Below are 13102 nucleotides of genomic sequence, written 5' to 3'. Positions count from 1 at the left end.
TCCCTACTAAAAATGCAAAAAAAAAATTAGCCAGGTGTGGTGGCAGGTGCCTGTAATCCCAGCTACTCGGGAGGCTGAGCCAGGAGAATCGCTTGAACCTGGGAGGTGGAGGTTGCAGCGCATCCAGATCGCACCACTGCACTCCAGCCTGGGCAACAGAGTGAGACCCTGTCTCAAAAAAAAAAAATTCCATATTTGATCTTCCAAAGTTGTTTTTTTTAAGTGAAATGTTTGAATTTTTGTTTAATACAGTCATGGGTCACCACTGACCGGATACAGTCTAAGAAACACATTGTTAGGCAGTTTTCTTGCGTGAACATCATAGAGAGTGCTTACACAAACCTCAGTGGCATAGCCTATTACCTATGTAGGCTGTATGGTTTAACCTATTGCTCCTAGGCAACAGACCTCTACAGCATGTTATTATGTAAATACTATAGGGAGTTGTAATAGAATGGTAAGTACTTGTGTATCTAAAGAGAAGGTACAGTATATAATATGGGACCATTGTGTGGTTCATTGTTGGTTGATACCTGAGACATAACTGCTTGAGTATCTATGTCCTTTGAAGTTGCTTGACTATATTGGTTTAAGGGAAAAACAATCCAATATCCTTTGAATCAAAGCAAATACATAATTCTTAACTTCGTATGAGGTTAAAAAAAGTACAGATAGGCCAGGTGTGGTGGCTCACACCTGTAATGCCAGCACTTAGGGAGGCTGAGGTGGGTAGGTCACCTGAGGTCAGGTGTTTGAGACCAAGATGGTGAAACCGCATCTCTACTAAAAAAAATCAGCTGGGTTTGGTGGTGGGCACCTGTAATCCCAGCTACTCAGGAGGCTGAGGCAGAAGAATTGCTTGAACCCAGGTGGTAGAGGTTGCTGTAAGCTGAGTTCACGCCATTGCATTCCAGCCTGGGTGACAAGTGAAACTTGTCCCAAAAAAAGCTACAACTAAATCTAGTATGGTATGTATTTTCCAGATTTGCTTTCATATACATTCTGTTGTCATTTTGCCCTCTTAAGTATAGTCTTCAGAGGTGGTGTGGGGCAACTCTTGACTTGGCAACAGTGAAAACGGCCGGAGAACAGACCTTGCTGAGGTTATCACTAAATAGGGATCCTTGGAACAGAATTTAAACCTCTGTACACTTGGTGTGTTGTTTTGCCTGTGGGCTGATCAGTAGGCAAGAATCCTTTAAAAACAAGCCCTATGGGATCATAGATCTCTGCACGGACTGCCAGAGCAGAGTTTATAGGGAATAGTGAGGATACAGTAAAAACAAATGCAGAGGATAGTGATGTGTCATGAACTGACGGCAAAGAAGCTTTGATAACCCTTGGGGGATGGGGAAGGACTAGGGGCCACCTGAGCGCTGTTGGTCATTACACGATGGAGGCCTGAAACGGTGATGAACAGATTTGCCTTTAACTCTGAAGTATAGGTAGAATAGATGAGTTTTTGATAAGCCTTTTAACCATAGAACCATCTGCCAGTGTTTAGTTAGTTGTAATCCCCAACCTTCCCACCCCGGACAGTGGTAATAGATGTTTTCAAATCACAGATTTTCTTAATCGTTGAATACTCGTTGTAATGATATATTTAAAGAAATCACTAGTTTTTCTTACAAATTAAAACAGGTAAAGGGTTTTGGCTTATAGAATACCAAAAACATTGTAGAAAAGCATAACAGAAGTACTTTAAGATCCTGCCTTGAACTACTCCGTTAGGCTTTTCTACAGTTTTTTTGGAGCAAGCCTTGCCTTGTTAAATCTGACCAATTACTTGGGTGTTTGCTAGCCCTAAGGCTGCCCATTTTCCTTTTTTTTTTTTTTTTCTTTTAAATCCTACCCACAGGAAGGAACACCTTTTGTTGTTGTTTCTGAGACGGAGTCTCACTCTGTCGCCCAGGCTGGAGTGCAGTGGTGCGATCTCAGCTAACTGCAACCTTTGCCGCCTAGGTTCAAGCAATTCTCTTGCCTCAGCCTCCTGAGTAGCTAAGATTACAGGCATGAGCCACCACACCCGGCTAATTTTTTTGTATTTTTATTAGACACTGGGTTTCACCATGTTGGCCAGGCTGGTCTCAAACTCCTGACCTCATGATCCGCCCGCCTCGGCCTCCCAAAGTGCTGGGATTACCGGCGTGAGCCACCACGCCTGGCCAGGACACATATTTTTATGATAAACCGACTTCAACTGTCAAAGGAAAAAAAAATTTTTTTTTAACTAAGCCACCTTGGGGGCTGGATGTGGCAGTCACACCAGTGCTGTGGGAGGCCAAGCTAGGAGGATTGCTTGAGCCTGAGTTCAGAATCAGCCTGAGCAACAGCAAGACCCAGTCTCTACAAAAAATTTTAAAAATTAGCCAAGCATAGTGGTGCATATCTGTAGTCCCAGCTACTCAGGAGGCTGAAGAAGGAGGATCACAAGCCCAGGATTTCAAGGCTGCAGTGAGCTATGATTGTGTCATGGCACTGCAGCCTGGGGTACAAAGATCTTGTCTCAAAAGCCACTTTGAGGCATGTTTTCTGGGATCAGTACAGAAAGTTAATATCTTGCCGTTTAAACAGAGTCGACAGTACTTTTGAGTGATGAGAATGGTTGACTGGCTGTACCAATATCAGACATCTAAAAGTATAAGGAAGAGAACTTCTTATCAGACAGCAGTTGGTTGATTAGAAAAACTAGTGAACAAGAACCCTGCATTCTCTTGACTTCTCAGAGATTGAGCTTGACGTGCGTCAAATGTGGGTTAATCAGGATTTAAGGCATAGATCTTGGTACTTAGTACTTGGATTCATGGTAATCATGGAGGCCCCAGGGGGAAGTTCTGTTCTGTTGTAGCAGTTTGGGAAATGTGTATAAAAGTCTTGTGGGGTTAGGGATGAGGTTGGGGAGATGGACAGATGCAGGGATGAGAAATATGTGTGTCATCATAGGGGAGAAATTAATACACATTGGAAAAAAAACTCAGGAACTGCAGACAAGCTAAAATCACCCATAATTCACTTAAACAACTATTTAAGTAGCTATTTAAAGATGCATTTTTCTCAGATCCTATTCTATGCTTGTACATCCTATTTTGTAGTCTTTATCATACTGTGACCTTTCTCCCATTTCAGTGAATACACTTACACAGCGTTTGTAAGCACTGTGTAGTATTTTATTTCAAGAATATATAATTTGTCAGACATTTAGACTTTTTCACATTAAAACAAGAATTGTCAAACTAAAAACTAATCTCTGCTAACCCACACAGATAGACCTAAAGATGTATCTGCTTATCACAATCTCCATTTGTTCCATGAGTTTGCAATAGAAATACTTGGTTGAAACACCAAGTAATTTTGAGAATTAGAATTGAGAATTTCTAAACATTAGGTTTAAAAAGATGATGGGAAGCAGCTCATCAATTGGTAACAATTGTTTTTATTTCAAGATTGTGAAAGCTAGGATTACATTTTTTAAAACCTCAAAGAGTATAAAGTAAGAAACCATTTAGGGGCCCTGCATGGTGCCTCATGCCTGAAATCCCAGCATTTTGGGAGGCCAAGGTGGGCAGATCACTTGAGCTTGAGGTCAGGAGTTTGAGACCAGCCGAGCCGACAAGGCAAAACCCCGTCTCTACTAAAATACAAAAATTAGTCTGTGGTGGGCGCCTGTAGTATCAGCTACTTGGGAGGCTGAAACTGGAGAATCACTTGAACCCAGGAGGCAGAGGTTGCAGTGACCCAAGATCTGCCACTGAACTCCAGCCTGGGCGAAAGAGCAAGACTCTGCCTCAAAAAACAAACAAAAAAACCATTTAATCCCAGAAGCTAAAAGCAATTATTTTAGGGTGAATTTTCTTCATATGTTTGGGTTTTTCCTTAACTGTAAAATGTTTTAATACTTGCTTAATAGTTCATCGTGTGGCAAAACCATAATTTGGCCATTACACTTTTTTTTTTATAATTATTAAGGGCTGGGCGCAGTGGCTCACGCCTGTAATCCCAGCACTTTGGGAGGCCGAGGCGGGCGGATCACGAGGTTAGGAGACTGAGACCATCCTGGCTAACACGGTGAAACCCCGTCTCTACTAAAAATACAAAAAGAAATTAGCCGGGCGTGCTGGTGGGCGCCTGCAGTCCCAGCTCCTTGGGAGGCTGAGGCAGGAGAATGGCGTGAACCCAGGAGGCGGAGGTTGCAGTGAGCCGAGATAGCGCCATTGCACTCCAGCTTGGGCGACAGAGCGAGACTGTCTCAGAAAAAAAAAAATTACTCTATTTGGGATAATACTGCTCATGCCAACAGTACAGTATACCGAAGCCCCTGTACCAGGCAACCAGTCCCAGTAGCCATCAACGTTTTTGGAAGCAAATAAGAGTGGATATTTTTAAAATAATATCTACAAATACAAAACTGAAAGGGAACAAAATGCATAAGAACAAATATTTAGGAGTAAAAGCTCATTTACCTTTGGAGTATTGGACATTTTCTCAGGATTGGATACAAGTTCAATTTTAAAAGAAGCTGCTATTAAGAAAAAAAAAAATCGGCAGTGCACAGTGGCTCATGCCTGTAATCCTAGCACTTTGGGAGGCCAAGGCAAGTGGATCACTTGGGCTCAGGAGTTGGAAACCAGCCTGGCCAACATGGTGAAACCCTGTCTCTACTAAAAATACAAAAAAATTAGCCAAGCCTGGTGGCGGGTGCCTGTAATCCCAGCTACTCCGGAGGCTGAGGCAGGAGAATCACTGGAACTTGGGAGGCAGAGGGTGCACTGAACCGCACCACTGCACTCCAGCATGTGCGACAGAGTTAGACCCCGTCTCAGGGGGAAAAAAAAAAATTATATATAGCCAGCATGGCTAGTTCCACTTTAGAATTACGTATTAGCGTGGCTCACGCCTGTAATCCCAGCACTTTGGGAGGCCGACGCGGGCGGATCACGAGGTCAGGAAATCGAGACCATCCTGGCTAACACAGTGAAACCCCGTCTCTACTAAAAATATAAAAAATTAGCCGGGCGTGGTAGCGGGCGCCTGTAGTCCCAGCTACTCGGGAGGCTGAGGCAGGAGAATGGCGTGAACCCGGAAGGCGGAGCTTGCAGTGAGCCGAGATCGCGCCACTGCACTCCAGCCTGGGCAATAGAGCGAGACTCCGTCTCAAAACAAAACAGAAAAAAAAAAAAAAAAAGAAAGAAAAGAAAAAAGAATTACATATTAGCTTCCAGATGCTGATTCCACAAAAATCTTTTCCAGTGGAAAAAAGTAGGTAGATGTTTGAGATTTTTTGAGGGCATGGAAATGTATAGTGCCATGGTTAGTGATGGAATTGAAGGGAAACGGCACGAAGATACGAAGACACTCGCTGGGGTGAACGCGGATCGGCATCAGGGCAAGGGACCATCATCTGTAGCTCCATTCCACCACCTCTCGGTTGCAAATGAAGGTAACCTGACAACAGAAGGGGCTAAGGATATAGGTAATGGGCTTAACTGAAGAGACGATAATACTTTACCCAGAGGGTCAGAGTGGATGATGCGGGGCCTGGCAGTTAGTGCACCATAAACGTCTGCTTTCTTTCTTGAGTGATTTTCAGAACCTACAATTACTAGATTCCTGGCAGATTCCTGCCCGCCTCCCACCACCTCACAGCAATATATAGTGTTGAGGAAAGCCTTTGAAACTACACTTAATTTAACCTTAAGCTGAGCATTATAATGGGTAACTCGTACTCATAAAATCTGGCTGTGCTGTCTTGTTAGAGAGTGGCTTTTGTAAGTCCCTCAGTGTTTCCTTACATCCTTAAGTGTAAAGATTACTTTTGTGTTTTAGATTTAATCCATAACTGCAAATTATATTAAAAAGTTATATATAATTTTATACTACAAATGTTATCTCTGAAAAGCACTTAATGTTGTTACTCCTTAGAAAATTCTAATTTAAAAAATGTACAAATACTAATAATACATTGAAGTTATGTATGAGAATTTTAAAATACACTAATCTGTTATGCATGATTCATAGAGAAGAAAGATTGGGAGTCTTGCATGCTTGGCTGTTTTTATGTAAGGATGTGGTTGCATATTAAAACGTGCAAGATTGTCATTTCCACCAGTGCCCATTTAGATTTTCAAAAGAAATATATTTAAGACAGTCTTAAAGGTCATCACATGATTTCTCACTTTCTGCTTCAGTTCTCCTTATTTCATCTATTTTTAAAGACAATATGAATGAAATATTAAATTCAACGAACTTAACTGAGCTAATATGAATGAAGCAGTCTCCTAGATACCGGGATGGGCAGAGCCTAGGTGCTTTGGTGGACGGGCGCGCTGCTCTCGCACATTTTCAGGTCTCATTGTGGTTCTTGGTTGGTATCAAAAATGAGCGTTTTTGGGCCGGGTGCAGTGGCTCACGCCTGTAATCCCAGCACTTTGGGAGGCCGAGGTGGGTGGATCACGAGGTCAGGAGATCGAGACCATCCTGGCTAACACGGAGAAACCCCACCTCTACTAAAAATACAACAAATTAGCCGGGGGTGATGGCGGGCGCCTGTAGTCCCAGCAACTCGGGAGGCTGAGGCAGGAGAATGGCATGAACCCGAGAGGTGGAACTTGCAGTGAGCCGAGATCCTGCCACTGCACTCCAGCTTGGGCGACAGAGCGAGACTCCGTCTCAAAAAAAAAAAAAAAAAAGAGCATTTTTCTCTTCCAAGAAAAATACAAGATGTGACTGAAGTCTTTGACATAAAAAGATCAGAACAAATGAGAAATACACAATGTTCCTAAAGAAAAGTTAATATTTATTTTTATTTTTATAGTATTATTATTATTTTGCAACGGAGTCTCGCTCTGTCACCAGACTGGAGTGCAGTGGCGCGATCTCGGTTCACTGCAACCTCTGTCTCCCAGGTTCAAGTGATTCTCCTGCCTCAGCCTCCCAAGTAGCTGGGATTACAGGTACTTGCCACCACACCTGGCTACTTTTTGTATTTTTAGTAGACACGGGGTTTCGCCATGTTGGTCAGGCTGGTCTCAAACTCCTGACCTCGTGATTCACCTGCCTCGGCCTCCGAAAATGCTGGAATTATAGGCATGAGCCACCTCGCCTGGCCCTATATATTTTTTTAATCTTTGTAAATTCAGGGAGTACACGTGCAGATTTGTTACAGGAATGTACTGGGTAATGGTGAGGTTTAGGCTTCTAGTGTGTGCCCATCACCAGAACAGTGGATGTTGTACCTGTTGTGCCCTCCCCTCTTTTGGTGTCCCCAGTGTCCATATGTACCCAAGTTTGGCTCCCACTTATAAGTGAGAACACGAATTATTTGATTTTCTGTTTCTGAGTTATTTCACTTAGGATAATGGACTCCAGCTTCATCCACGTTGCTGCAAAAGACATGATTTCATCCTTTTTTATGGCTGTGCAATATTCCACAATGTATGTGTACCACATTTTCTTTATCCAGACATCTGCTGATGGGCACTTAGGTTGATTCCATGACTCTGCTATTGGGAAAGGAGTAACGATTTGAGGGTGTCTGTTTTTTTCTATGTAAGATGTAATGCAATACCAATCAGAATCCCAGTAGAATTTCCATTGGAAATAGGAAAAATTGTGAGACTAGCCAAAAATTTAATATACAATAAAGGTAGCATTTCAGCTTGTTGAGGAAGAGACCACTCAAAAAAGTTTCAGGTCGGGCACGGCAGCTCATGCCTGTAATTCCAGCACTTTGGGAGGTTGAGGCAGGTGGCTCACCTGAGGTCAGGAGTTCGAGACCAGCCTGATCAACATGGTGACACCCTATCTCTACTAAAAATACAAAAATTAGCCGAGCATGGTGGTGTCCACCTGTAATCCCAGCTACGGGGGAGGCTGAGGCAGGAGAATTGCTTGAACCTGGGAGGCAGAGGTTGCAGTGAGCCGAGATCGTGCCATTGCACTCCAGCCTGGGCAACAAGAGTGAAACTCTGTCTGGAAAAAATAAAATAAAATAAAATGTTTCAGTTCAATTGGATATTCATTTTGGAAAATATAAATTAGTTCTCTACTTCACACCACACATAGGAATAAATTCCAGACAGATTTAACAATCCAAATGTAGAAAAACTCTAAAAGCACCAGAGGAAAGTATAGGAGAATAGTTTTATGATTATGAATTGAAGAAGGCCTTCCTTCCTCTGCCAGATAATAAATTCAGAAGCCATAAAGAAAAGGTAGGAGTATTTGACCTCATAACAATTTAAACTTTTATATGGTTTGTTTCTATTTTAGAGAATGGGGTCTTACTCTGTCACCCAGGCTGGAGTACAGTGGGGCAATCATATAGCTCAATACAGTCTCCAATTCCTGGGCTTAAGGAGCCTCAGCCTCTTTCATCCCCAGTAGCTAGGACTAATGGTGCTCACCTGGCTTGATATGATTTTATGTAAACAAATACCTGAGAAATGTTAGATTGGGAGAAAATTTTTGTGACACACATAACAAAGGGCTAGATGTCAAACTATAGAAAGAATTCCTGTCGTTGACCAGGCGCTGTGGCTCACGCCTGTAATCCCAGCACTTTGGGAGGCCAAGGCAGGCGGATCACCTGAGGTCAGGAGTTTGAGACCAGCCTGACCAACATGGAGAAACCCCCATCTCTACTAAAAATACAAAAATTAGCTGGGCATGGTGGCAGATGCCTGTAATCCCAGCTACTCAGGAGGCTGAGGCTGGAGAATTGCTTGAACCTGGGAGGTGGAGATTGCAGTGAGCAGAGATCGTACCATTGCACTCCAGCCTGGGCAGAGAAGAGCAAAACTCCATCTCAAAAAAAAAAAAAAAAAAAAAAAAAAGAATTCCTATCGTCAATATGAAAAAGAAAAAATCCAATAGAAATATGACCATCAATATGAAAAAAACCAATAGAAATATGAGCAAATGATATGAAAAGATAATTCACAAAAGAAATATAAATATAAATCCCAATATTTTTGGAGGCCAAGGCGAGAGGATTGCTTGAGCCCAAGAGTTTGAGAATAGCCTGGACAACATGGTGAGATCCCCCCATCCCTATATTTTGAAAAATTTAAATAAATATTTTTCTATTGTGGTAAAATATACATAAAATAAATTGTACCATTTTGGCAGGGCATGGTGGCTCACGCCTATAATCCCGGCACTTTGGGAGGCTGAGGAGGGAGGATCACACAAGGCCAGGAGTTTGAGAGCACCCTGGGTAACATGGCAAAACCCCATCTCTACTAAAAATACAACAATTAGCTGGGTGTGGTGGCAGGCGCGTGTAATCCTAGCTACTCTAGAGGCTGACACACAAGAATTGCTTGAACCCAAGAGGCGGAGGTTGCAGTGAGCCGAGATCATATGTCTGCACTCAAGCCTAGGCGACAGAGCGAGACTGTCTCAAAAATAAAAAAGTTTTAAAAGTACCATTTTAGCCATTTTCAAGTGTGCAGTTAATTGGCATTAAGTACATTTACATTTTGTACAACCATCACCACCATCCATCTCCAGAAGCTCGGGGAGGCTGAGGCAGGAGAATCGCTTGAACCCGGGAGGCGGAGGCTGTAGTGAGCCAAGATCGCGCCTTTGCACCCCAGCCTGGGCGACAGAGTGAGACTTCATCTCAAAAAACAAATAAAAACAAAACAAAACAAAATGTGGGGTACTTGGCATGAATGGCAGGCAGGGAAGGGAGAAAGCAGGTGTGGGTACTATGTGACTCATTTCAGTGTCTTATCTACCGGGTGGTCTAGCTGGCGCCATTGGACAGAGCTAGGTTGTAAAGTAGCCATTGTCTCCAGACGCTCTCCAGGTGGGAGACGGTTCTGTTGCAGGCACATTTTACGTTGTAAATGGACTGTTGTCTCTCAAGGCAATCTCCCAGTGGGAGAAAGTTCCTGCTCTGGAGCTTCTAAGTAAGCACACAGTTAGATAAGCTCGCCCTGTAGGGAGTGTCTGGTGAAGGGAAGGTCAAGGTTATAACTGCATTCCTAAAGACATAAGTAGGAAGTGGGGAACAGGGGGAAAGGAGGAAAGAGAAAAGAAAATAACATTTAAAAAATAACTCATGTTCTTTATCAGAAAAATGGGGGTACTCTGTTACATCACTAATCTGCTGATAATTTGCAAGGTTTCTAAAAAACATTTTTCAGTCAACTCTTGACAATCCATGCCTTTGCAGGCAAGAGGAACAGTATGTCACAAAAAAAGTTTGTAATTAAACCGCAACATGGCCTCTGCATTTGAATATGGACATCTCACTGTCGGCTGAGTAGCAACTCCTTTTGGATTAAAGGTTCTGGGAAAAGATCTTCAAGTTGCCAAAAAAATGTTGTAAAGGATGAATTGGGAGGCATTCAAGGAGATGGAGGCCACTAGAGAAGAATCTGTTGCAATCCCTTGCTGTCATATGCTCACTCTCTCTCCTTTACTCTTTCCTAAATCCCTCCAAGAAATTCCCTTTTTTTTAAACTGACAAAAAGCTCTGGGCCGGGTGCGGTGGCTCACACTTGTAATCCCAGCACTTTGGGAGGCCGAGGCGGGTAGATCACGAGGTCAGGAGTTCGAGACCAGCCTGGCCAACACAGTGAAACCCGTCTGTACTAAAAATACAAAAATTAGCTGGATGTGGTCGTGGGCACCTGTAATCCCAGCTACTCGGGAGGCTGAGGCAGGAGAGTGGCGTGAACCCGGGAGGCAAAGGTTGCAGTGAGCCAAGATAGTGCCACTGCACTCCAGCCTGGGCGACAGAGCGTCTCCTCTCCAAAAAAAAAAAAAAAAAAAAAGCTCTGAACTGGCTTCACATGGCTGAGGATGACATGACTTGAGGCTTTTGATCTCCAAAGATACTTTCTTTTTTTTTTTTTGAGATAGAGTCTTGCTCTTGTCACCCAGGTTGGAGTACAATGATGCAATCTCAGCTCACTGCAACCTCACTCTCTCAGGTTCCAGTGATTCTCCTGTCTCAGCCTCTGGAGTAGCTGGGATTACAGGCATCCGCCACCACACCTGGCTAATTTTTTGTGCATTTTTAGTAGAGATGGGGTTTCACTCTGTTGGCCAGGCTGGTCTCAAACTCCTGAAATTAAGTGATTCATCCACTTTGGCCTCCCAAAGTGCTGGGATTACAGGTGTGAGCCACTGTGCCTGGCCAAAAGATCCTTTTTTAAATAGAGACACCAGCTAGATTTTACAATTTATGTTTTTACTATAGTGGCTTTGTTCCATATATTTCTATCCATCTACCCATTCCTCATCAATTCACCTTATTATTATTATTTTTTTTTTTTTTGAGGAGTCTCGCTCTGTTGCCCAGGCTGGAGTGCAGTGGCGCAATCTCGGCTTACTGCAACCTCTGCCTCCCAGGTTCAAGTGATTCTCCTGCCTCAGCCTCCCGAGTAGCTGGGATTACAGGCACCCACCACCACGTCCAGCTAACGTTCGTATTTTTAGTAGAGATGGGGTTTCACCATCTTGGCCAGGCTGGTCTTGAACTCTTGACCTCATGATCCACCTGCCTTGGCCTCTCAAAGTGCTGGGATTACAAGCGTGAGCCACCGCACCCGGCCCACCTTATTTTTCATTTATTTATCTATTTAATTTTGACATGGAGTCTCACTCTGTCACCCAGGCTGGAGTGCAATGGTGAGATCTCGGCTCACTGCAACCTCCACCTCCCAGGTTCTAGCAATCCTCCTGCCTCAGCCTCCCAAGTAGCTGGGATTACAGGCACCCGCCACCATGCCCAGCTAATTTTTGTATTTTTAGTAGAGACGGGGTTTTCACCATATTGGTCAGGCTGGTCTCAAACTCCTGACCTCAGGTGATCTACCCACCTCAGCATCCCAAAGTGCTGGGATTACAAGGGTGAGCCACTGTGCCTGGCCTATTTTTCATTTATTTTAAAGTAAATCGCAGGCATCAGTACACTTCCCCCTAATAATTCAGCATACACATTATTATTTAAAGCTCGATATTTATGGTTCTATTTTTTTTCCTTCAGAGGTAAAATTTGCATTTGATAAAATGTAAAATCTCAAGCTTCCTGTTTGATAAGATGCACCTGTGGCCGGGCGTGGTAGCTCATGCCTGTAATCCTAGCACTTTGGGAGGCCAAGTCGAGCAGATTACTTGAGGTCAGCAGTTCCAGACCAGCCTGGCCAACATGGCGAAACCCCATCTCTATTAAAAATACAAAAATTAGCCAGGTGTGGTGGGGCACGCCTGTAACCAGCTACTCGGGAGTCTGAGGCAGGAGAATCACTTGAACCCAGGAGGCGGAGGTTGCAGTGAGCTGTGATTGTGTCACTACACTCCAGCCTGGGCAGGAGTGAGACTCTGTCTCAAAAAAAAAAAAAAAAAAAGATGCACCTGTGTACCCAACACCTCATCAAGATAAACTGCCATCACCCTCAGAAGGTCTCCCATGCCCCTACCCACTCGATTCTTGCCCCCATCCCTTGTGGCTTCACTTTTTCCACCATAGATTAGTTGTGCCTGTTCTAGTCGGGTCTGCATATAGATGGAATCATGATGCAGTGTGTACTCTTCTTTCACTCAGAAGAATGTTTCTGAGACTCACTTATGCCATTTGCTTGCATCAGTGGCTCATTCCTTTTCATTGGTGAATATGCCACAACTTGTTTATCCATTCTCCTATTGATGGATATCTCGGCTGGGGTGTTTTTTTTTTTTTTTTGGCTATTAGAAATAAAGCTGCAATGAACACTACATTCTGGTACAAAGAGGTTTTTTTGTGAATATGTTTTTATTTCTCTTGGATAAATATGGTACAATTTTGAGCTCCTGAGTTAACATAATTATGGACAAAATTGGACATGGCATATTTTGATGGAAAGTTAAAAATTTGGCTACTATTAATAAAAACTATTTGTTATAGCCAAAAAACCAAGAAAGATGATTTTTTTCCAAGCAAGACCAGCATGAATGCATGAACACTGTGTTCCTATTATGGATCAGACACACTTGAGAACAGCCTGAGGTGAAACAGTGAGAATACACCTTCCTGACTAGTTTGGAGGGACTTGTCTCCTCTTCCCACTTCTTCATCCTCAGAGCTTGGAACAGCCCTAGCACATAATAG

This window comes from Pan troglodytes, chromosome 22 (genome assembly GCF_028858775.2).
Source record: "Pan troglodytes isolate AG18354 chromosome 22, NHGRI_mPanTro3-v2.0_pri, whole genome shotgun sequence".
NCBI classification, from domain to species: domain Eukaryota; kingdom Metazoa; phylum Chordata; class Mammalia; order Primates; family Hominidae; genus Pan; species Pan troglodytes.
The sequence above is the reverse complement of the archived record's forward strand: the minus strand, read 5'-3'. Positions refer to the sequence as shown.